General features: G+C 42.6%; 15 non-coding genes across 15 annotated transcripts; all 15 read right to left on the bottom strand.

The window, feature by feature from the left end:
• Positions 1–1,514: 1,514 nt before the first annotated feature.
• trnar-acg (transfer RNA arginine (anticodon ACG)) lies at positions 1,515–1,587 on the bottom strand. Its single transcript has one exon. It is a non-coding gene; the product is annotated as a tRNA-Arg (tRNA).
• A 1,516-nt stretch (positions 1,588–3,103) lies between these two features.
• trnar-acg (transfer RNA arginine (anticodon ACG)) lies at positions 3,104–3,176 on the bottom strand. Its single transcript has one exon. It is a non-coding gene; the product is annotated as a tRNA-Arg (tRNA).
• Positions 3,177–4,692: 1,516 nt separating this feature from the next.
• On the bottom strand, positions 4,693–4,767 carry trnar-acg (transfer RNA arginine (anticodon ACG)). Its single transcript has one exon. It is a non-coding gene; the product is annotated as a tRNA-Arg (tRNA).
• A 1,516-nt stretch (positions 4,768–6,283) lies between these two features.
• On the bottom strand, positions 6,284–6,356 carry trnar-acg (transfer RNA arginine (anticodon ACG)). The gene has a single exon. It is a non-coding gene; the product is annotated as a tRNA-Arg (tRNA).
• A 1,516-nt stretch (positions 6,357–7,872) lies between these two features.
• On the bottom strand, positions 7,873–7,945 carry trnar-acg (transfer RNA arginine (anticodon ACG)). Its single transcript has one exon. It is a non-coding gene; the product is annotated as a tRNA-Arg (tRNA).
• A 1,516-nt stretch (positions 7,946–9,461) lies between these two features.
• Positions 9,462–9,536, bottom strand: trnar-acg (transfer RNA arginine (anticodon ACG)). The gene has a single exon. It is a non-coding gene; the product is annotated as a tRNA-Arg (tRNA).
• A 1,516-nt stretch (positions 9,537–11,052) lies between these two features.
• Positions 11,053–11,125, bottom strand: trnar-acg (transfer RNA arginine (anticodon ACG)). The gene has a single exon. It is a non-coding gene; the product is annotated as a tRNA-Arg (tRNA).
• A 1,516-nt stretch (positions 11,126–12,641) lies between these two features.
• trnar-acg (transfer RNA arginine (anticodon ACG)) lies at positions 12,642–12,714 on the bottom strand. The gene has a single exon. It is a non-coding gene; the product is annotated as a tRNA-Arg (tRNA).
• Positions 12,715–14,230: 1,516 nt separating this feature from the next.
• trnar-acg (transfer RNA arginine (anticodon ACG)) lies at positions 14,231–14,303 on the bottom strand. Its single transcript has one exon. It is a non-coding gene; the product is annotated as a tRNA-Arg (tRNA).
• Positions 14,304–15,819: 1,516 nt separating this feature from the next.
• Positions 15,820–15,892, bottom strand: trnar-acg (transfer RNA arginine (anticodon ACG)). Its single transcript has one exon. It is a non-coding gene; the product is annotated as a tRNA-Arg (tRNA).
• Positions 15,893–17,408: 1,516 nt separating this feature from the next.
• trnar-acg (transfer RNA arginine (anticodon ACG)) lies at positions 17,409–17,481 on the bottom strand. Its single transcript has one exon. It is a non-coding gene; the product is annotated as a tRNA-Arg (tRNA).
• A 1,516-nt stretch (positions 17,482–18,997) lies between these two features.
• On the bottom strand, positions 18,998–19,070 carry trnar-acg (transfer RNA arginine (anticodon ACG)). Its single transcript has one exon. It is a non-coding gene; the product is annotated as a tRNA-Arg (tRNA).
• Positions 19,071–20,586: 1,516 nt separating this feature from the next.
• On the bottom strand, positions 20,587–20,659 carry trnar-acg (transfer RNA arginine (anticodon ACG)). The gene has a single exon. It is a non-coding gene; the product is annotated as a tRNA-Arg (tRNA).
• Positions 20,660–22,175: 1,516 nt separating this feature from the next.
• On the bottom strand, positions 22,176–22,248 carry trnar-acg (transfer RNA arginine (anticodon ACG)). The gene has a single exon. It is a non-coding gene; the product is annotated as a tRNA-Arg (tRNA).
• Positions 22,249–23,764: 1,516 nt separating this feature from the next.
• Positions 23,765–23,837, bottom strand: trnar-acg (transfer RNA arginine (anticodon ACG)). Its single transcript has one exon. It is a non-coding gene; the product is annotated as a tRNA-Arg (tRNA).
• Between the last annotated feature and the right edge of the window lie 1,132 nt (positions 23,838–24,969).

The raw sequence follows: 24,969 nt of genomic DNA, 5'->3' as shown, positions 1-24,969 counted from the left end.
CGTTTGGACGCACTCAAGCAATCCGATGGAAACAGCTTCTTCTGTCCTGGAACAGGGTATCAGTGAACCCAAAGGGATGCAAAGTTCAGAGCGAACCTGCAGCCGGCGCTGCACAGGGCGGTGCTGCCACAGGAAGCAGCGGGGAATTAGCTCAGATGGTAGAGCGCTCGCTTAGCATGCGAGAGGTGGCGGGACCGATGCCCGCATTCTCCAGAGCTCCTTCATCTGCTACCAGACCCGTCTTCAGCCCGCAGGACAGCCCTGCTGAGATCCTCACAAGCATACGAGGGGTCGTCATTTTTCACTTCTTGATCACAACCACCATACCATTCGTAAATATATCCACCCCAATGTATTCACAACAAGAACAATACAGTGTATTCTGTTTTGAACAAACAGATGTATTTAGACTTCATCTAATATTCTGTATCAGTTCATATTACTTCGCTCTATGCTATAAAATATTACATTTTTACATAGATCTAAGAAAAAACGTATGTCCGTATGTAATACCAATTTTATGTTCACATTTCCCTCTGTGCATTTACAGTTCTTCGTTGACATTTTTTCTTCTTTTCTATTTATATTTCCTCCTCTGCATTTCGTCTACTCTGTAAATAGAGATATAAAGAGAAAAACACCACCTCACCTTTTCAACTCACGTTCTCTTTCATATTTTGCCTTTGCTTGTTGTAGTGATGAGAAGGGCCAGAATGCATTGTACATTCATTTGTGCGACATGTATGGAGGATAATCCAAGGCAGAATTAAAAATAAATGCAGAGAGAAGATAATAATAAATACATGAATTATACATGTTGAACACAGAAATAAATCAATGGAGATTCATATCAACGTATTTTTTAATTCGATTTCTTAGCAGACACCATAGCCAGGGTGACTTACAGATGTTAACGAGATATTACCACATTTTGTTTTCCTTACACTTAACCCATTGGCATGGGTGGGCATTAACTGGTGCAATCTAGCTAAAGTCCCTTGCTCAAGAGTAGTAAGTGTACCAGAGATTGCACACACCGTGCTGTGCTACAGGGTACAGAGCCCAAACCACTACTCCACACTGTATTCAAAAGTGATTGTCTATTCAAATGAATGTAGTGTTGTGGAAGTGTCTTATTGTAACAGAGTCTTATTATGAAAGAATTGAGATTAAACGGATTAAGCAACATGTCAGGATATTGGGTGTCAATGACACATTAACAGTGTCGACAAGGTGTGATACAAGTGCGCATTTCTGTTGACTACGTTTCAGGTGAGAGGCAGCAGTCGGGTACAGGTTGAATTGAATGAGCAGATGGAGCCATGAACACATTGAATGTATGTTGCACCTCAGTCACACTGGTGCAATGGTTTGATAATCATCATGGAATGAGATTGGAGTGTGGTAGCGGTGACTTTGATGGTCCTCCCATGCCTGGTCCGGCACACTATGATGTAGTGTTGCTGGTCGCCAGATATGAGAAGAAAACAGTGAGAGTTGGTTGTAGATGCTGTCGAGCCAGGTAGGAGTCGAACCTACAGTCTTCTGATTCGTAGTCAGACGCGTTATCCATTGCGCCACTGGCCCCACGTTTGGACGCACTCAAGCAATCCGATGGAAACAGCTTCTTCTGTCCTGGAACAGGGTATCAGTGAACCCAAAGGGATGCAAAGTTCAGAGCGAACCTGCAGCCGGCGCTGCACAGGGCGGTGCTGCCACAGGAAGCAGCGGGGAATTAGCTCAGATGGTAGAGCGCTCGCTTAGCATGCGAGAGGTGGCGGGACCGATGCCCGCATTCTCCAGAGCTCCTTCATCTGCTACCAGACCCGTCTTCAGCCCGCAGGACAGCCCTGCTGAGATCCTCACAAGCATACGAGGGGTCGTCATTTTTCACTTCTTGATCACAACCACCATACCATTCGTAAATATATCCACCCCAATGTATTCACAACAAGAACAATACAGTGTATTCTGTTTTGAACAAACAGATGTATTTAGACTTCATCTAATATTCTGTATCAGTTCATATTACTTCGCTCTATGCTATAAAATATTACATTTTTACATAGATCTAAGAAAAAACGTATGTCCGTATGTAATACCAATTTTATGTTCACATTTCCCTCTGTGCCTTTACAGTTCTTCGTTGACATTTTTTCTTCTTTTCTATTTATATTTCCTCCTCTGCATTTCGTCTACTCTGTAAATAGAGATATAAAGAGAAAAACACCACCTCACCTTTTCAACTCACGTTCTCTTTCATATTTTGCCTTTGCTTGTTGTAGTGATGAGAAGGGCCAGAATGCATTGTACATTCATTTGTGCGACATGTATGGAGGATAATCCAAGGCAGAATTAAAAATAAATGCAGAGAGAAGATAATAATAAATACATGAATTATACATGTTGAACACAGAAATAAATCAATGGAGATTCATATCAACGTATTTTTTAATTCGATTTCTTAGCAGACACCATAGCCAGGGTGACTTACAGATGTTAACGAGATATTACCACATTTTGTTTTCCTTACACTTAACCCATTGGCATGGGTGGGCATTAACTGGTGCAATCTAGCTAAAGTCCCTTGCTCAAGAGTAGTAAGTGTACCAGAGATTGCACACACCGTGCTGTGCTACAGGGTACAGAGCCCAAACCACTACTCCACACTGTATTCAAAAGTGATTGTCTATTCAAATGAATGTAGTGTTGTGGAAGTGTCTTATTGTAACAGAGTCTTATTATGAAAGAATTGAGATTAAACGGATTAAGCAACATGTCAGGATATTGGGTGTCAATGACACATTAACAGTGTCGACAAGGTGTGATACAAGTGCGCATTTCTGTTGACTACGTTTCAGGTGAGAGGCAGCAGTCGGGTACAGGTTGAATTGAATGAGCAGATGGAGCCATGAACACATTGAATGTATGTTGCACCTCAGTCACACTGGTGCAATGGTTTGATAATCATCATGGAATGAGATTGGAGTGTGGTAGCGGTGACTTTGATGGTCCTCCCATGCCTGGTCAGGCACACTATGATGTAGTGCTGCTGGTCGCCAGATATGAGAAGAAAACAGTGAGAGTTGGTTGTAGATGCTGTCGAGCCAGGTAGGAGTCGAACCTACAGTCTTCTGATTCGTAGTCAGACGCGTTATCCATTGCGCCACTGGCCCCACGGTTGGACGCACTCAAGCAATCCGATGGAAACAGCTTCTTCTGTCCTGGAACAGGGTATCAGTGAACCCAAAGGGATGCAAAGTTCAGAGCGAACTTGCAGCCGGCGCTGCACAGGGCGGTGCTGCCACAGGAAGCAGCGGGGAATTAGCTCAGATGGTAGAGCGCTCGCTTAGCATGCGAGAGGTGACGGGACCGATGCCCGCATTCTCCAGAGCTCCTTCATCTGCTACCAGACCCGTCGTCAGCCCGCAGGACAGCCCTGCTGAGATCCTCACAAGCATACGAGGGGTCATCATTTTTCACTTCTTGATCACAACCACCATACCATTCGTAAATATATCCACCCCAATGTATTCACAACAAGAACAATACAGTGTATTCTGTTTTGAACAAACAGATGTATTTAGACTTCATCTAATATTCTGTATCAGTTCATATTACTTCGCTCTATGCTATAAAATATTACATTTTTACATAGATCTAAGAAAAAACGTATGTCCGTATGTAATACCAATTTTATGTTCACATTTCCCTCTGTGCATTTACAGTTCTTCGTTGACATTTTTTCTTCTTTTCTATTTATATTTCCTCCTCTGCATTTCGTCTACTCTGTAAATAGAGATATAAAGAGAAAAACACCACCTCACCTTTTCAACTCACGTTCTCTTTCATATTTTGCCTTTGCTTGTTGTAGTGATGAGAAGGGCCAGAATGCATTGTACATTGATTTGTGCGACATGTATGGAGGATAATCCAAGGCAGAATTAAAAATAAATGCAGAGAGAAGATAATAATAAATACATGAATTATACATGTTGAACACAGAAATAAATCAATGGAGATTCATATCAACGTATTTTTTAATTCGATTTCTTAGCAGACACCATAGCCAGGGTGACTTACAGATGTTAACGAGATATTACCACATTTTGTTTTCCTTACACTTAACCCATTGGCATGGGTGGGCATTAACTGGTGCAATCTAGCTAAAGTCCCTTGCTCAAGAGTAGTAAGTGTACCAGAGATTGCACACACCGTGCTGTGCTACAGGGTACAGAGCCCAAACCACTACTCCACACTGTATTCAAAAGTGATTATCTGTTCAAATGAATGTAGTGTTGTGGAAGTGTCTTATTGTAACAGAGTCTTATTATGAAAGAATTGAGATTAAACGGATTAAGCAACATGTCAGGTTATTGGGTGTCAATGACACATTAACAGTGTCGACAAGGTGTGATACAAGTGCGCATTTCTGTTGACTACGTTTCAGGTGAGAGGCAGCAGTCGGGTACAGGTTGAATTGAATGAGCAGATGGAGCCATGAAGACATTGAATGTATGTTGCACCTCAGTCACACTGGTGCATTGGTTTCATAATCATCATGGAATGAGATTGGAGTGTGGTAGCGGTGACTTTGATGGTCCTCCCATGCCTGGTCAGGCACACTATGATGTAGTGCTGCTGGTCGCCAGATATGAGAAGAAAACAGTGAGAGTTGGTTGTAGATGCTGTCGAGCCAGGTAGGAGTCGAACCTCTACAGTCTTCTGATTCGTAGTCAGACGCGTTATCCATTGCGCCACTGGCCCCACGTTTGGACGCACTCAAGCAATCCGATGGAAACAGCTTCTTCTGTCCTGGAACAGGGTATCAGTGAACCCAAAGGGATGCAAAGTTCAGAGCGAACCTGCAGCCGGCGCTGCACAGGGCGGTGCTGCCACAGGAAGCAGCGGGGAATTAGCTCAGATGGTAGAGCGCTCGCTTAGCATGCGAGAGGTGGCGGAACCGATGCCCGCATTCTCCAGAGCTCCTTCATCTGCTACCAGACCCGTCGTCAGCCCGCAGGACAGCCCTGCTGAGATCCTCACAAGCATACGAGGGGTCATCATTTTTCACTTCTTGATCACAACCACCATACCATTCGTAAATATATCCACCCCAATGTATTCACAACAAGAACCAAACAGTGTATTCTGTTTTGAACAAGCAGATGTATTTAGACTTCTTCAAATAGTCTGTTTCAGTTCATATTACTTCGCTCTATGCTATAAAATATTACATTTTTACATAGATCTAAGAAAAATCGTATGTCCGTATGTAATACCAATTTTATGTTCACATTTCCCTCTGTGCATTTACAGTTCTTCGTTGACATTTTTTCTTCTTTTCTATTTATATTTCCTCCTCTGCATTTCGTCTACTCTGTAAATAGAGATATAAAGAGAAAAACACCACCTCACCTTTTCAACTCACGTTCTCTTTAATATTTTGGCTTTGCTTGTTGTAGTGATGAGAAGGGCCAGAATGCATTGTACATTCATTTGTGCGACATGTATGGAGGATAATCCAAGGCAGAATAAAAAATAAATGCAGAGAGAAGATAATAATAAATACATGAATTATACATGTTGAACACAGAAATAAATCAATGGAGATTCATATCAACGTATTTTTTAATTCGATTTCTTAGCAGACACCATAGCCAGGGTGACTTACAGATGTTAACGAGATATTACCACATTTTGTTTTCCTTACACTTAACCCATTGGCATGGGTGGGCATTAACTGGTGCAATCTAGCTAAAGTCCCTTGCTCAAGAGTAGTAAGTGTACCAGAGATTGCACACACCGTGCTGTGCTACAGGGTACAGAGCCCAAACCACTACTCCACACTGTATTCAAAAGTGATTATCTGTTCAAATGAATGTAGTGTTGTGGAAGTGTCTTATTGTAACAGAGTCTTATTATGAAAGAATTGAGATTAAACGGATTAAGCAACATGTCAGGTTATTGGGTGTCAATGACACATTAACAGTGTCGACAAGGTGTGATACAAGTGCGCATTTCTGTTGACTACGGTTCAGGTGAGAGGCAGCAGTCGGGTACAGGTTGAATTGAATGAGCAGATGGAGCCATGAAGACATTGAATGTATGTTGCACCTCAGTCACACTGGTGCAATGGTTTGATAATCATCATGGAATGAGATTGGAGTGTGGTAGCGGTGACTTTGATGGTCCTCCCATGCCTGGTCCGGCACACTATGATGTAGTGCTGCTGGTCGCCAGATATGAGAAGAAAACAGTGAGAGTTGGTTGTAGATGCTGTCGAGCCAGGTAGGAGTCGAACCTACAGTCTTCTGATTCGTAGTCAGACGCGTTATCCATTGCGCCACTGGCCCAACGTTTGGACGCACTCAATCAATCCGATGGAAACAGCTTCTTCTGTCCTGGAACAGGGTATCAGTGAACCCAAAGGGATGCAAAGTTCAGAGCGAACCTGCAGCCGGCGCTGCACAGGGCGGTGCTGCCACAGGAAGCAGCGGGGAATTAGCTCAGATGGTAGAGCGCTCGCTTAGCATGCGAGAGGTGGCGGGACCGATGCCCGCATTCTCCAGAGCTCCTTCATCTGCTACCAGACCCGTCTTCAGCCCGCAGGACAGCCCTGCTGAGATCCTCACAAGCATACGAGGGGTCGTCATTTTTCACTTCTTGATCACAACCACCATACCATTCGTAAATATATCCACCCCAATGTATTCACAACAAGAACAATACAGTGTATTCTGTTTTGAACAAACAGATGTATTTAGACTTCATCTAATATTCTGTATCAGTTCATATTACTTCGCTCTATGCTATAAAATATTACATTTTTACATAGATCTAAGAAAAAACGTATGTCCGTATGTAATACCAATTGTATGTTCACATTTCCCTCTGTGCCTTTACAGTTCTTCGTTGACATTTTTTCTTCTTTTCTATTTATATTTCCTCCTCTGCATTTCGTCTACTCTGTAAATAGAGATATAAAGAGAAAAACACCACCTCACCTTTTCAACTCACGTTCTCTTTCATATTTTGCCTTTGCTTGTTGTAGTGATGAGAAGGGCCAGAATGCATTGTACATTCATTTGTGCGACATGTATGGAGGATAATCCAAGGCAGAATTAAAAATAAATGCAGAGAGAAGATAATAATAAATACATGAATTATACATGTTGAACACAGAAATAAATCAATGGAGATTCATATCAACGTATTTTTTAATTCGATTTCTTAGCAGACACCATAGCCAGGGTGACTTACAGATGTTAACGAGATATTACCACATTTTGTTTTCCTTACACTTAACCCATTGGCATGGGTGGGCATTAACTGGTGCAATCTAGCTAAAGTCCCTTGCTCAAGAGTAGTAAGTGTACCAGAGATTGCACACACCGTGCTGTGCTACAGGGTACAGAGCCCAAACCACTACTCCACACTGTATTCAAAAGTGATTGTCTATTCAAATGAATGTAGTGTTGTGGAAGTGTCTTATTGTAACAGAGTCTTATTATGAAAGAATTGAGATTAAACGGATTAAGCAACATGTCAGGATATTGGGTGTCAATGACACATTAACAGTGTCGACAAGGTGTGATACAAGTGCGCATTTCTGTTGACTACGTTTCAGGTGAGAGGCAGCAGTCGGGTACAGGTTGAATTGAATGAGCAGATGGAGCCATGAACACATTGAATGTATGTTGCACCTCAGTCACACTGGTGCAATGGTTTGATAATCATCATGGAATGAGATTGGAGTGTGGTAGCGGTGACTTTGATGGTCCTCCCATGCCTGGTCAGGCACACTATGATGTAGTGTTGCTGGTCGCCAGATATGAGAAGAAAACAGTGAGAGTTGGTTGTAGATGCTGTCGAGCCAGGTAGGAGTCGAACCTACAGTCTTCTGATTCGTAGTCAGACGCGTTATCCATTGCGCCACTGGCCCCACGTTTGGACGCACTCAAGCAATCCGATGGAAACAGCTTCTTCTGTCCTGGAACAGGGTATCAGTGAACCCAAAGGGATGCAAAGTTCAGAGCGAACCTGCAGCCGGCGCTGCACAGGGCGGTGCTGCCACAGGAAGCAGCGGGGAATTAGCTCAGATGGTAGAGCGCTCGCTTAGCATGCGAGAGGTGGCGGGACCGATGCCCGCATTCTCCAGAGCTCCTTCATCTGCTACCAGACCCGTCTTCAGCCCGCAGGACAGCCCTGCTGAGATCCTCACAAGCATACGAGGGGTCGTCATTTCTCACTTCTTGATCACAACCACCATACCATTCGTAAATATATCCACCCCAATGTATTCACAACAAGAACAATACAGTGTATTCTGTTCTGAACAAACAGATGTATTTAGACTTCATCTAATATTCTGTATCAGTTCATATTACTACGCTCTATGCTATAAAATATTACATTTTTACATAGATCTAAGAAAAAACGTATGTCCGTATGTAATACCAATTTTATGTTCACATTTCCCTCTGTGCCTTTACAGTTCTTCGTTGACATTTTTTCTTCTTTTCTATTTATATTTCCTCCTCTGCATTTCGTCTACTCTGTAAATAGAGATATAAAGAGAAAAACACCACCTCACCTTTTCAACTCACGTTCTCTTTCATATTTTGCCTTTGCTTGTTGTAGTGATGAGAAGGGCCAGAATGCATTGTACATTCATTTGTGCGACATGTATGGAGGATAATCCAAGGCAGAATTAAAAATAAATGCAGAGAGAAGATAATAATAAATACATGAATTATACATGTTGAACACAGAAATAAATCAATGGAGATTCATATCAACGTATTTTTTAATTCGAGTTCTTAGCAGACACCATAGCCAGGGTGACTTACAGATGTTAACGAGATATTACCACATTTTGTTTTCCTTACACTTAACCCATTGGCATGGGTGGGCATGAACTGGTGCAATCTAGCTAAAGTCCCTTGCTCAAGAGTAGTAAGTGTACCAGAGATTGCACACACCGTGCTGTGCTACAGGGTACAGAGCCCAAACCACTACTCCACACTGTATTCAAAAGTGATTGTCTATTCAAATGAATGTAGTGTTGTGGAAGTGTCTTATTGTAACAGAGTCTTATTATGAAAGAATTGAGATTAAACGGATTAAGCAACATGTCAGGTTATTGGGTGTCAATGACACATTAACAGTGTCGACAAGGTGTGATACAAGTGCGCATTTCTGTTGACTACGTTTCAGGTGAGAGGCAGCAGTCGGGTACAGGTTGAATTGAATGAGCAGATGGAGCCATGAAGACATTGAATGTATGTTGCACCTCAGTCACACTGGTGCATTGGTTTCATAATCATCATGGAATGAGATTGGAGTGTGGTAGCGGTGACTTTGATGGTCCTCCCATGCCTGGTCAGGCACACTATGATGTAGTGCTGCTGGTCGCCAGATATGAGAAGAAAACAGTGAGAGTTGGTTGTAGATGCTGTCGAGCCAGGTAGGAGTCGAACCTCTACAGTCTTCTGATTCGTAGTCAGACGCGTTATCCATTGCGCCACTGGCCCCACGTTTGGACGCACTCAAGCAATCCGATGGAAACAGCTTCTTCTGTCCTGGAACAGGGTATCAGTGAACCCAAAGGGATGCAAAGTTCAGAGCGAACCTGCAGCCGGCGCTGCACAGGGCGGTGCTGCCACAGGAAGCAGCGGGGAATTAGCTCAGATGGTAGAGCGCTCGCTTAGCATGCGAGAGGTGGCGGAACCGATGCCCGCATTCTCCAGAGCTCCTTCATCTGCTACCAGACCCGTCGTCAGCCCGCAGGACAGCCCTGCTGAGATCCTCACAAGCATACGAGGGGTCATCATTTTTCACTTCTTGATCACAACCACCATACCATTCGTAAATATATCCACCCCAATGTATTCACAACAAGAACCAAACAGTGTATTCTGTTTTGAACAAGCAGATGTATTTAGACTTCTTCAAATAGTCTGTTTCAGTTCATATTACTTCGCTCTATGCTATAAAATATTACATTTTTACATAGATCTAAGAAAAATCGTATGTCCGTATGTAATACCAATTTTATGTTCACATTTCCCTCTGTGCATTTACAGTTCTTCGTTGACATTTTTTCTTCTTTTCTATTTATATTTCCTCCTCTGCATTTCGTCTACTCTGTAAATAGAGATATAAAGAGAAAAACACCACCTCACCTTTTCAACTCACGTTCTCTTTAATATTTTGGCTTTGCTTGTTGTAGTGATGAGAAGGGCCAGAATGCATTGTACATTCATTTGTGCGACATGTATGGAGGATAATCCAAGGCAGAATAAAAAATAAATGCAGAGAGAAGATAATAATAAATACATGAATTATACATGTTGAACACAGAAATAAATCAATGGAGATTCATATCAACGTATTTTTTAATTCGATTTCTTAGCAGACACCATAGCCAGGGTGACTTACAGATGTTAACGAGATATTACCACATTTTGTTTTCCTTACACTTAACCCATTGGCATGGGTGGGCATTAACTGGTGCAATCTAGCTAAAGTCCCTTGCTCAAGAGTAGTAAGTGTACCAGAGATTGCACACACCGTGCTGTGCTACAGGGTACAGAGCCCAAACCACTACTCCACACTGTATTCAAAAGTGATTATCTGTTCAAATGAATGTAGTGTTGTGGAAGTGTCTTATTGTAACAGAGTCTTATTATGAAAGAATTGAGATTAAACGGATTAAGCAACATGTCAGGTTATTGGGTGTCAATGACACATTAACAGTGTCGACAAGGTGTGATACAAGTGCGCATTTCTGTTGACTACGGTTCAGGTGAGAGGCAGCAGTCGGGTACAGGTTGAATTGAATGAGCAGATGGAGCCATGAAGACATTGAATGTATGTTGCACCTCAGTCACACTGGTGCAATGGTTTGATAATCATCATGGAATGAGATTGGAGTGTGGTAGCGGTGACTTTGATGGTCCTCCCATGCCTGGTCCGGCACACTATGATGTAGTGCTGCTGGTCGCCAGATATGAGAAGAAAACAGTGAGAGTTGGTTGTAGATGCTGTCGAGCCAGGTAGGAGTCGAACCTACAGTCTTCTGATTCGTAGTCAGACGCGTTATCCATTGCGCCACTGGCCCAACGTTTGGACGCACTCAATCAATCCGATGGAAACAGCTTCTTCTGTCCTGGAACAGGGTATCAGTGAACCCAAAGGGATGCAAAGTTCAGAGCGAACCTGCAGCCGGCGCTGCACAGGGCGGTGCTGCCACAGGAAGCAGCGGGGAATTAGCTCAGATGGTAGAGCGCTCGCTTAGCATGCGAGAGGTGGCGGGACCGATGCCCGCATTCTCCAGAGCTCCTTCATCTGCTACCAGACCCGTCTTCAGCCCGCAGGACAGCCCTGCTGAGATCCTCACAAGCATACGAGGGGTCGTCATTTTTCACTTCTTGATCACAACCACCATACCATTCGTAAATATATCCACCCCAATGTATTCACAACAAGAACAATACAGTGTATTCTGTTTTGAACAAACAGATGTATTTAGACTTCATCTAATATTCTGTATCAGTTCATATTACTTCGCTCTATGCTATAAAATATTACATTTTTACATAGATCTAAGAAAAAACGTATGTCCGTATGTAATACCAATTGTATGTTCACATTTCCCTCTGTGCCTTTACAGTTCTTCGTTGACATTTTTTCTTCTTTTCTATTTATATTTCCTCCTCTGCATTTCGTCTACTCTGTAAATAGAGATATAAAGAGAAAAACACCACCTCACCTTTTCAACTCACGTTCTCTTTCATATTTTGCCTTTGCTTGTTGTAGTGATGAGAAGGGCCAGAATGCATTGTACATTCATTTGTGCGACATGTATGGAGGATAATCCAAGGCAGAATTAAAAATAAATGCAGAGAGAAGATAATAATAAATACATGAATTATACATGTTGAACACAGAAATAAATCAATGGAGATTCATATCAACGTATTTTTTAATTCGATTTCTTAGCAGACACCATAGCCAGGGTGACTTACAGATGTTAACGAGATATTACCACATTTTGTTTTCCTTACACTTAACCCATTGGCATGGGTGGGCATTAACTGGTGCAATCTAGCTAAAGTCCCTTGCTCAAGAGTAGTAAGTGTACCAGAGATTGCACACACCGTGCTGTGCTACAGGGTACAGAGCCCAAACCACTACTCCACACTGTATTCAAAAGTGATTGTCTATTCAAATGAATGTAGTGTTGTGGAAGTGTCTTATTGTAACAGAGTCTTATTATGAAAGAATTGAGATTAAACGGATTAAGCAACATGTCAGGATATTGGGTGTCAATGACACATTAACAGTGTCGACAAGGTGTGATACAAGTGCGCATTTCTGTTGACTACGTTTCAGGTGAGAGGCAGCAGTCGGGTACAGGTTGAATTGAATGAGCAGATGGAGCCATGAACACATTGAATGTATGTTGCACCTCAGTCACACTGGTGCAATGGTTTGATAATCATCATGGAATGAGATTGGAGTGTGGTAGCGGTGACTTTGATGGTCCTCCCATGCCTGGTCAGGCACACTATGATGTAGTGTTGCTGGTCGCCAGATATGAGAAGAAAACAGTGAGAGTTGGTTGTAGATGCTGTCGAGCCAGGTAGGAGTCGAACCTACAGTCTTCTGATTCGTAGTCAGACGCGTTATCCATTGCGCCACTGGCCCCACGTTTGGACGCACTCAAGCAATCCGATGGAAACAGCTTCTTCTGTCCTGGAACAGGGTATCAGTGAACCCAAAGGGATGCAAAGTTCAGAGCGAACCTGCAGCCGGCGCTGCACAGGGCGGTGCTGCCACAGGAAGCAGCGGGGAATTAGCTCAGATGGTAGAGCGCTCGCTTAGCATGCGAGAGGTGGCGGGACCGATGCCCGCATTCTCCAGAGCTCCTTCATCTGCTACCAGACCCGTCTTCAGCCCGCAGGACAGCCCTGCTGAGATCCTCACAAGCATACGAGGGGTCGTCATTTCTCACTTCTTGATCACAACCACCATACCATTCGTAAATATATCCACCCCAATGTATTCACAACAAGAACAATACAGTGTATTCTGTTCTGAACAAACAGATGTATTTAGACTTCATCTAATATTCTGTATCAGTTCATATTACTACGCTCTATGCTATAAAATATTACATTTTTACATAGATCTAAGAAAAAACGTATGTCCGTATGTAATACCAATTTTATGTTCACATTTCCCTCTGTGCCTTTACAGTTCTTCGTTGACATTTTTTCTTCTTTTCTATTTATATTTCCTCCTCTGCATTTCGTCTACTCTGTAAATAGAGATATAAAGAGAAAAACACCACCTCACCTTTTCAACTCACGTTCTCTTTCATATTTTGCCTTTGCTTGTTGTAGTGATGAGAAGGGCCAGAATGCATTGTACATTCATTTGTGCGACATGTATGGAGGATAATCCAAGGCAGAATTAAAAATAAATGCAGAGAGAAGATAATAATAAATACATGAATTATACATGTTGAACACAGAAATAAATCAATGGAGATTCATATCAACGTATTTTTTAATTCGAGTTCTTAGCAGACACCATAGCCAGGGTGACTTACAGATGTTAACGAGATATTACCACATTTTGTTTTCCTTACACTTAACCCATTGGCATGGGTGGGCATGAACTGGTGCAATCTAGCTAAAGTCCCTTGCTCAAGAGTAGTAAGTGTACCAGAGATTGCACACACCGTGCTGTGCTACAGGGTACAGAGCCCAAACCACTACTCCACACTGTATTCAAAAGTGATTGTCTATTCAAATGAATGTAGTGTTGTGGAAGTGTCTTATTGTAACAGAGTCTTATTATGAAAGAATTGAGATTAAACGGATTAAGCAACATGTCAGGATATTGGGTGTCAATGACACATTAACAGTGTCGACAAGGTGTGATACAAGTGCGCATTTCTGTTGACTACGTTTCAGGTGAGAGGCAGCAGTCGGGTACAGGTTGAATTGAATGAGCAGATGGAGCCATGAACACATTGAATGTATGTTGCACCTCAGTCACACTGGTGCAATGGTTTGATAATCATCATGGAATGAGATTGGAGTGTGGTAGCGGTGACTTTGATGGTCCTCCCATGCCTGGTCAGGCACACTATGATGTAGTGCTGCTGGTCGCCAGATATGAGAAGAAAACAGTGAGAGTTGGTTGTAGATGCTGTCGAGCCAGGTAGGAGTCGAACCTACAGTCTTCTGATTCGTAGTCAGACGCGTTATCCATTGCGCCACTGGCCCCACGGTTGGACGCACTCAAGCAATCCGATGGAAACAGCTTCTTCTGTCCTGGAACAGGGTATCAGTGAACCCAAAGGGATGCAAAGTTCAGAGCGAACCTGCAGCCGGCGCTGCACAGGGCGGTGCTGCCACAGGAAGCAGCGGGGAATTAGCTCAGATGGTAGAGCGCTCGCTTAGCATGCGAGAGGTGGCGGGACCGATGCCCGCATTCTCCAGAGCTCCTTCATCTGCTACCAGACCCGTCGTCAGCCCGCAGGACAGCCCTGCTGAGATCCTCACAAGCATACGAGGGGTCATCATTTTTCACTTCTTGATCACAACCACCATACCATTCGTAAATATATCCACCCCAATGTATTCACAACAAGAACAATACAGTGTATTCTGTTTTGAACAAACAGATGTATTTAGACTTCATCTAATATTCTGTATCAGTTCATATTACTTCGCTCTATGCTATAAAATATTACATTTTTACATAGATCTAAGAAAAAACGTATGTCCGTATGTAATACCAATTTTATGTTCACATTTCCCTCTGTGCATTTACAGTTCTTCGTTGACATTTTTTCTTCTTTTCTATTTATATTTCCTCCTCTGCATTTCGTCTACTCTGTAAATAGAGATATAAAGAGAAAAACACCACCTCACCTTTTCAACTCACGTTCTCTTTCATATTTTGCCTTTGCTTGTTGTAGTGATGAGAAGGGCCAGAATGCATTGTACATTGATTTGTGCGACATGTATGGAGGATAATCCAAGGCAGAATTAAAAATAAATGCAGAGAGAAGATAATAATAAATACATGAATTATACATGTTGAACACAGAAATAAATCAATGGAGATTCATATCAACGTATTTTTTAATTCGATTTCTTAGCAGACACCATAGCCAGGGTGACTTACAGATGTTAACGAGATATTACCACATTTTGTTTTCCTTACACTTAACCCATTGGCATGGGTGGGCATTAACTGGTGCAATCTAGCTAAAGTCCCTTGCTCAAGAGTAGTAAGTGTACCAGAGATTGCACACACCGTGCTGTGCTACAGGGTACAGAGCCCAAACCACTACTCCACACTGTATTCAAAAGTGATTGTCTATTCAAATGAATGTAGTGTTGTGGAAGTGTCTTATTGTAACAGAGTCTTATTATGAAAGAATTGAGATTAAACGGATTAAGCAACATGTCAGGATATTGGGTGTCAATGACACATTAACAGTGTCGACAAGGTGTGATACAAGTGCGCATTTCTGTTGACTACGTTTCAGGTGAGAGGCAGCAGTCGGGTACAGGTTGAATTGAATGAGCAGATGGAGCCATGAACACATTGAATGTATGTTGCACCTCAGTCACACTGGTGCAATGGTTTGATAATCATCATGGAATGAGATTGGAGTGTGGTAGCGGTGACTTTGATGGTCCTCCCATGCCTGGTCAGGCACACTATGATGTAGTGCTGCTGGTCGCCAGATATGAGAAGAAAACAGTGAGAGTTGGTTGTAGATGCTGTCGAGCCAGGTAGGAGTCGAACCTACAGTCTTCTGATTCGTAGTCAGACGCGTTATCCATTGCGCCACTGGCCCCACGGTTGGACGCACTCAAGCAATCCGATGGAAACAGCTTCTTCTGTCCTGGAACAGGGTATCAGTGAACCCAAAGGGATGCAAAGTTCAGAGCGAACCTGCAGCCGGCGCTGCACAGGGCGGTGCTGCCACAGGAAGCAGCGGGGAATTAGCTCAGATGGTAGAGCGCTCGCTTAGCATGCGAGAGGTGGCGGGACCGATGCCCGCATTCTCCAGAGCTCCTTCATCTGCTACCAGACCCGTCGTCAGCCCGCAGGACAGCCCTGCTGAGATCCTCACAAGCATACGAGGGGTCATCATTTTTCACTTCTTGATCACAACCACCATACCATTCGTAAATATATCCACCCCAATGTATTCACAACAAGAACCAAACAGTGTATTCTGTTTTGAACAAACAGATGTATTTAGACTTCATCTAATATTCTGTATCAGTTCATATTACTTCGCTCTATGCTATAAAATATTACATTTTTACATAGATCTAAGAAAAAACGTATGTCCGTATGTAATACCAATTTTATGTTCACATTTCCCTCTGTGCATTTACAGTTCTTCGTTGACATTTTTTCTTCTTTTCTATTTATATTTCCTCCTCTGCATTTCGTCTACTCTGTAAATAGAGATATAAAGAGAAAAACACCACCTCACCTTTTCAACTCACGTTCTCTTTCATATTTTGCCTTTGCTTGTTGTAGTGATGAGAAGGGCCAGAATGCATTGTACATTGATTTGTGCGACATGTATGGAGGATAATCCAAGGCAGAATTAAAAATAAATGCAGAGAGAAGATAATAATAAATACATGAATTATACATGTTGAACACAGAAATAAATCAATGGAGATTCATATCAACGTATTTTTTAATTCGATTTCTTAGCAGACACCATAGCCAGGGTGACTTACAGATGTTAACGAGATATTACCACATTTTGTTTTCCTTACACTTAACCCATTGGCATGGGTGGGCATTAACTGGTGCAATCTAGCTAAAGTCCCTTGCTCAAGAGTAGTAAGTGTACCAGAGATTGCACACACCGTGCTGTGCTACAGGGTACAGAGCCCAAACCACTACTCCACACTGTATTCAAAAGTGATTGTCTATTCAAATGAATGTAGTGTTGTGGAAGTGTCTTATTGTAACAGAGTCTTATTATGAAAGAATTGAGATTAAACGGATTAAGCAACATGTCAGGATATTGGGTGTCAATGACACATTAACAGTGTCGACAAGGTGTGATACAAGTGCGCATTTCTGTTGACTACGTTTCAGGTGAGAGGCAGCAGTCGGGTACAGGTTGAATTGAATGAGCAGATGGAGCCATGAACACATTGAATGTATGTTGCACCTCAGTCACACTGGTGCAATGGTTTGATAATCATCATGGAATGAGATTGGAGTGTGGTAGCGGTGACTTTGATGGTCCTCCCATGCCTGGTCAGGCACACTATGATGTAGTGTTGCTGGTCGCCAGATATGAGAAGAAAACAGTGAGAGTTGGTTGTAGATGCTGTCGAGCCAGGTAGGAGTCGAACCTACAGTCTTCTGATTCGTAGTCAGACGCGTTATCCATTGCGCCACTGGCCCCACGTTTGGACGCACTCAAGCAATCCGATGGAAACAGCTTCTTCTGTCCTGGAACAGGGTATCAGTGAACCCAAAGGGATGCAAAGTTCAGAGCGAACCTGCAGCCGGCGCTGCACAGGGCGGTGCTGCCACAGGAAGCAGCGGGGAATTAGCTCAGATGGTAGAGCGCTCGCTTAGCATGCGAGAGGTGGCGGGACCGATGCCCGCATTCTCCAGAGCTCCTTCATCTGCTACCAGACCCGTCTTCAGCCCGCAGGACAGCCCTGCTGAGATCCTCACAAGCATACGAGGGGTCGTCATTTCTCACTTCTTGATCACAACCACCATACCATTCGTAAATATATCCACCCCAATGTATTCACAACAAGAACAATACAGTGTATTCTGTTCTGAACAAACAGATGTATTTAGACTTCATCTAATATTCTGTATCAGTTCATATTACTACGCTCTATGCTATAAAATATTACATTTTTACATAGATCTAAGAAAAAACGTATGTCCGTATGTAATACCAATTTTATGTTCACATTTCCCTCTGTGCCTTTACAGTTCTTCGTTGACATTTTTTCTTCTTTTCTATTTATATTTCCTCCTCTGCATTTCGTCTACTCTGTAAATAGAGATATAAAGAGAAAAACACCACCTCACCTTTTCAACTCACGTTCTCTTTCATATTTTGCCTTTGCTTGTTGTAGTGATGAGAAGGGCCAGAATGCATTGTACATTCATTTGTGCGACATGTATGGAGGATAATCCAAGGCAGAATTAAAAATAAATGCAGAGAGAAGATAATAATAAATACATGAATTATACATGTTGAACACAGAAATAAATCAATGGAGATTCATATCAACGTATTTTTTAATTCGAGTTCTTAGCAGACACCATAGCCAGGGTGACTTACAGATGTTAACGAGATATTACCACATTTTGTTTTCCTTACACTTAACCCATTGGCATGGGTGGGCATGAACTGGTGCAATCTAGCTAAAGTCCCTTGCTCAAGAGTAGTAAGTGTACCAGAGATTGCACACACCGTGCTGTGCTACAGGGTACAGAGCCCAAACCACTACTCCACACTGTATTCAAAAGTGATTGTCTATTCAAATGAATGTAGTGTTGTGGAAGTGTCTTATTGTAACAGAGTCTTATTATGAAAGAATTGAGATTAAACGGATTAAGCAACATGTCAGGATATTGGGTGTCAATGACACATTAACAGTGTCGACAAGGTGTGATACAAGTGCGCATTTCTGTTGACTACGTTTCAGGTGAGAGGCAGCAGTCGGGTACAGGTTGAATTGAATGAGCAGATGGAGCCATGAACACATTGAATGTATGTTGCACCTCAGTCACACTGGTGCAATGGTTTGATAATCATCATGGAATGAGATTGGAGTGTGGTAGCGGTGACTTTGATGGTCCTCCCATGCCTGGTCAGGCACACTATGATGTAGTGCTGCTGGTCGCCAGATATGAGAAGAAAACAGTGAGAGTTGGTTGTAGATGCTGTCGAGCCAGGTAGGAGTCGAACCTACAGTCTTCTGATTCGTAGTCAGACGCGTTATCCATTGCGCCACTGGCCCCACGGTTGGACGCACTCAAGCAATCCGATGGAAACAGCTTCTTCTGTCCTGGAACAGGGTATCAGTGAACCCAAAGGGATGCAAAGTTCAGAGCGAACCTGCAGCCGGCGCTGCACAGGGCGGTGCTGCCACAGGAAGCAGCGGGGAATTAGCTCAGATGGTAGAGCGCTCGCTTAGCATGCGAGAGGTGGCGGGACCGATGCCCGCATTCTCCAGAGCTCCTTCATCTGCTACCAGACCCGTCGTCAGCCCGCAGGACAGCCCTGCTGAGATCCTCACAAGCATACGAGGGGTCATCATTTTTCACTTCTTGATCACAACCACCATACCATTCGTAAATATATCCACCCCAATGTATTCACAACAAGAACAATACAGTGTATTCTGTTTTGAACAAACAGATGTATTTAGACTTCATCTAATATTCTGTATCAGTTCATATTACTTCGCTCTATGCTATAAAATATTACATTTTTACATAGATCTAAGAAAAAACGTATGTCCGTATGTAATACCAATTTTATGTTCACATTTCCCTCTGTGCATTTACAGTTCTTCGTTGACATTTTTTCTTCTTTTCTATTTATATTTCCTCCTCTGCATTTCGTCTACTCTGTAAATAGAGATATAAAGAGAAAAACACCACCTCACCTTTTCAACTCACGTTCTCTTTCATATTTTGCCTTTGCTTGTTGTAGTGATGAGAAGGGCCAGAATGCATTGTACATTGATTTGTGCGACATGTATGGAGGATAATCCAAGGCAGAATTAAAAATAAATGCAGAGAGAAGATAATAATAAATACATGAATTATACATGTTGAACACAGAAATAAATCAATGGAGATTCATATCAACGTATTTTTTAATTCGATTTCTTAGCAGACACCATAGCCAGGGTGACTTACAGATGTTAACGAGATATTACCACATTTTGTTTTCCTTACACTTAACCCATTGGCATGGGTGGGCATTAACTGGTGCAATCTAGCTAAAGTCCCTTGCTCAAGAGTAGTAAGTGTACCAGAGATTGCACACACCGTGCTGTGCTACAGGGTACAGAGCCCAAACCACTACTCCACACTGTATTCAAAAGTGATTGTCTATTCAAATGAATGTAGTGTTGTGGAAGTGTCTTATTGTAACAGAGTCTTATTATGAAAGAATTGAGATTAAACGGATTAAGCAACATGTCAGGATATTGGGTGTCAATGACACATTAACAGTGTCGACAAGGTGTGATACAAGTGCGCATTTCTGTTGACTACGTTTCAGGTGAGAGGCAGCAGTCGGGTACAGGTTGAATTGAATGAGCAGATGGAGCCATGAACACATTGAATGTATGTTGCACCTCAGTCACACTGGTGCAATGGTTTGATAATCATCATGGAATGAGATTGGAGTGTGGTAGCGGTGACTTTGATGGTCCTCCCATGCCTGGTCAGGCACACTATGATGTAGTGCTGCTGGTCGCCAGATATGAGAAGAAAACAGTGAGAGTTGGTTGTAGATGCTGTCGAGCCAGGTAGGAGTCGAACCTACAGTCTTCTGATTCGTAGTCAGACGCGTTATCCATTGCGCCACTGGCCCCACGGTTGGACGCACTCAAGCAATCCGATGGAAACAGCTTCTTCTGTCCTGGAACAGGGTATCAGTGAACCCAAAGGGATGCAAAGTTCAGAGCGAACCTGCAGCCGGCGCTGCACAGGGCGGTGCTGCCACAGGAAGCAGCGGGGAATTAGCTCAGATGGTAGAGCGCTCGCTTAGCATGCGAGAGGTGGCGGGACCGATGCCCGCATTCTCCAGAGCTCCTTCATCTGCTACCAGACCCGTCGTCAGCCCGCAGGACAGCCCTGCTGAGATCCTCACAAGCATACGAGGGGTCATCATTTTTCACTTCTTGATCACAACCACCATACCATTCGTAAATATATCCACCCCAATGTATTCACAACAAGAACAATACAGTGTATTCTGTTTTGAACAAACAGATGTATTTAGACTTCATCTAATATTCTGTATCAGTTCATATTACTTCGCTCTATGCTATAAAATATTACATTTTTACATAGATCTAAGAAAAAACGTATGTCCGTATGTAATACCAATTTTATGTTCACATTTCCCTCTGTGCATTTACAGTTCTTCGTTGACATTTTTTCTTCTTTTCTATTTATATTTCCTCCTCTGCATTTCGTCTACTCTGTAAATAGAGATATAAAGAGAAAAACACCACCTCACCTTTTCAACTCACGTTCTCTTTCATATTTTGCCTTTGCTTGTTGTAGTGATGAGAAGGGCCAGAATGCATTGTACATTGATTTGTGCGACATGTATGGAGGATAATCCAAGGCAGAATTAAAAATAAATGCAGAGAGAAGATAATAATAAATACATGAATTATACATGTTGAACACAGAAATAAATCAATGGAGATTCATATCAACGTATTTTTTAATTCGATTTCTTAGCAGACACCATAGCCAGGGTGACTTACAGATGTTAACGAGATATTACCACATTTTGTTTTCCTTACACTTAACCCATTGGCATGGGTGGGCATTAACTGGTGCAATCTAGCTAAAGTCCCTTGCTCAAGAGTAGTAAGTGTACCAGAGATTGCACACACCGTGCTGTGCTACAGGGTACAGAGCCCAAACCACTACTCCACACTGTATTCAAAAGTGATTGTCTATTCAAATGAATGTAGTGTTGTGGAAGTGTCTTATTGTAACAGAGTCTTATTATGAAAGAATTGAGATTAAACGGATTAAGCAACATGTCAGGATATTGGGTGTCAATGACACATTAACAGTGTCGACAAGGTGTGATACAAGTGCGCATTTCTGTTGACTACGTTTCAGGTGAGAGGCAGCAGTCGGGTACAGGTTGAATTGAATGAGCAGATGGAGCCATGAAGACATTGAATGTATGTTGCACCTCAGTCACACTGGTGCAATGGTTTGATAATCATCATGGAATGAGATTGGAGTGTGGTAGCGGTGACTTTGATGGTCCTCCCATGCCTGGTCCGGCACACTATGATGTAGTGTTGCTGGTCGCCAGATATGAGAAGAAAACAGTGAGAGTTGGTTGTAGATGCTGTCGAGCCAGGTAGGAGTCGAACCTACAGTCTTCTGATTCGTAGTCAGACGCGTTATCCATTGCGCCACTGGCCCCACGTTTGGACGCACTCAAGCAATCCGATGGAAACAGCTTCTTCTGTCCTGGAACAGGGTATCAGTGAACCCAAAGGGATGCAAAGTTCAGAGCGAACCTGCAGCCGGCGCTGCACAGGGCGGTGCTGCCACAGGAAGCAGCGGGGAATTAGCTCAGATGGTAGAGCGCTCGCTTAGCATGCGAGAGGTGGCGGGACCGATGCCCGCATTCTCCAGAGCTCCTTCATCTGCTACCAGACCCGTCGTCAGCCCGCAGGACAGCCCTGCTGAGATCCTCACAAGCATACGAGGGGTCGTCATTTTTCACTTCTTGATCACAACCACCATACCATTCGTAAATATATCCACCCCAATGTATTCACAACAAGAACAATACAGTGTATTCTGTTTTGAACAAACAGATGTATTTAGACTTCATCTAATATTCTGTATCAGTTCATATTACTTCGCTCTATGCTATAAAATATTACATTTTTACATAGATCTAAGAAAAAACGTATGTCCGTATGTAATACCAATTTTATGTTCACATTTCCCTCTGTGCCTTTACAGTTCTTCGTTGACATTTTTTCTTCTTTTCTATTTATATTTCCTCCTCTGCATTTCGTCTACTCTGTAAATAGAGATATAAAGAGAAAAACACCACCTCACCTTTTCAACTCACGTTCTCTTTCATATTTTGCCTTTGCTTGTTGTAGTGATGAGAAGGGCCAGAATGCATTGTACATTCATTTGTGCGACATGTATGGAGGATAATCCAAGGCAGAATTAAAAATAAATGCAGAGAGAAGATAATAATAAATACATGAATTATACATGTTGAACACAGAAATAAATCAATGGAGATTCATATCAACGTATTTTTTAATTCGATTTCTTAGCAGACACCATAGCCAGGGTGACTTACAGATGTTAACGAGATATTACCACATTTTGTTTTCCTTACACTTAACCCATTGGCATGGGTGGGCATTAACTGGTGCAATCCAGCTAAAGTCCCTTGCTCAAGAGTAGTAAGTGTACCAGAGATTGCACACACCGTGCTGTGCTACAGGGTACAGAGCCCAAACCACTACTCCACACTGTATTCAAAAGTGATTATCTGTTCAAATGAATGTAGTGTTGTGGAAGTGTCTTATTGTAACAGAGTCTTATTATGAAAGAATTGAGATTAAACGGATTAAGCAACATGTCAGGTTATTGGGTGTCAATGACACATTAACAGTGTCGACAAGGTGTGATACAAGTGCGCATTTCTGTTGACTACGTTTCAGGTGAGAGGCAGCAGTCGGGTACAGGTTGAATTGAATGAGCAGATGGAGCCATGAAGACATTGAATGTATGTTGCACCTCAGTCACACTGGTGCATTGGTTTGATAATCATCATGGAATGAGATTGGAGTGTGGTAGCGGTGACTTTGATGGTCCTCCCATGCCTGGTCCGGCACACTATGATGTAGTGCTGCTGGTCGCCAGATATGAGAAGAAAACAGTGAGAGTTGGATGTAGATGCTTTCGAGCCAGGTAGGAGTCGAACCTACAGTCTTCTGATTCGTAGTCAGACGCGTTATCCATTGCGCCACTGGCCCCACGTTTGGACGCACTCAAGCAATCCGATGGAAACAGCTTCTTCTGTCCTGGAACAGGGTATCAGTGAACCCAAAGGGATGCAAAGTTCAGAGCGAACCTGCAGCCGGCGCTGCACAGGGCGGTGCTGCCACAGGAAGCAGCGGGGAATTAGCTCAGATGGTAGAGCGCTCGCTTAGCATGCGAGAGGTGGCGGGACCGATGCCCGCATTCTCCAGAGCTCCTTCATCTGCTACCAGACCCGTCTTCAGCCCGCAGGACAGCCCTGCTGAGATCCTCACAAGCATACGAGGGGTCGTCATTTTTCACTTCTTGATCACAACCACCATACCATTCGTAAATATATCCACCCCAATGTATTCACAACAAGAACAATACAGTGTATTCTGTTTTGAACAAACAGATGTATTTAGACTTCATCTAATATTCTGTATCAGTTCATATTACTTCGCTCTATGCTATAAAATATTACATTTTTACATAGATCTAAGAAAAATCGTATGTCCGTATGTAATACCAATTTTATGTTCACATTTCCCTCTGTGCCTTTACAGTTCTTCGTTGACATTTTTTCTTCTTTTCTATTTATATTTCCTCCTCTGCATTTCGTCTACTCTGTAAATAGAGATATAAAGAGAAAAACACCACCTCACCTTTTCAACTCACGTTCTCTTTCATATTTTGCCTTTGCTTGTTGTAGTGATGAGAAGGGCCAGAATGCATTGTACATTCATTTGTGCGACATGTATGGAGGATAATCCAAGGCAGAATTAAAAATAAATGCAGAGAGAAGATAATAATAAATACATGAATTATACATGTTGAACACAGAAATAAATCAATGGAGATTCATATCAACGTATTTTTTAATTCGATTTCTTAGCAGACACCATAGCCAGGGTGACTTACAGATGTTAACGAGATATTACCACATTTTGTTTTCCTTACACTTAACCCATTGGCATGGGTGGGCATTAACTGGTGCAATCCAGCTAAAGTCCCTTGCTCAAGAGTAGTAAGTGTACCAGAGATTGCACACACCGTGCTGTGCTACAGGGTACAGAGCCCAAACCACTACTCCACACTGTATTCAAAAGTGATTATCTGTTCAAATGAATGTAGTGTTGTGGAAGT

This window comes from Amia ocellicauda, chromosome 14 (genome assembly GCF_036373705.1).
Source record: "Amia ocellicauda isolate fAmiCal2 chromosome 14, fAmiCal2.hap1, whole genome shotgun sequence".
NCBI classification, from domain to species: Eukaryota; Metazoa; Chordata; class Actinopteri; order Amiiformes; family Amiidae; genus Amia; species Amia ocellicauda.
The sequence above is the reverse complement of the archived record's forward strand: the minus strand, read 5'-3'. Positions and strand labels throughout refer to the sequence as shown.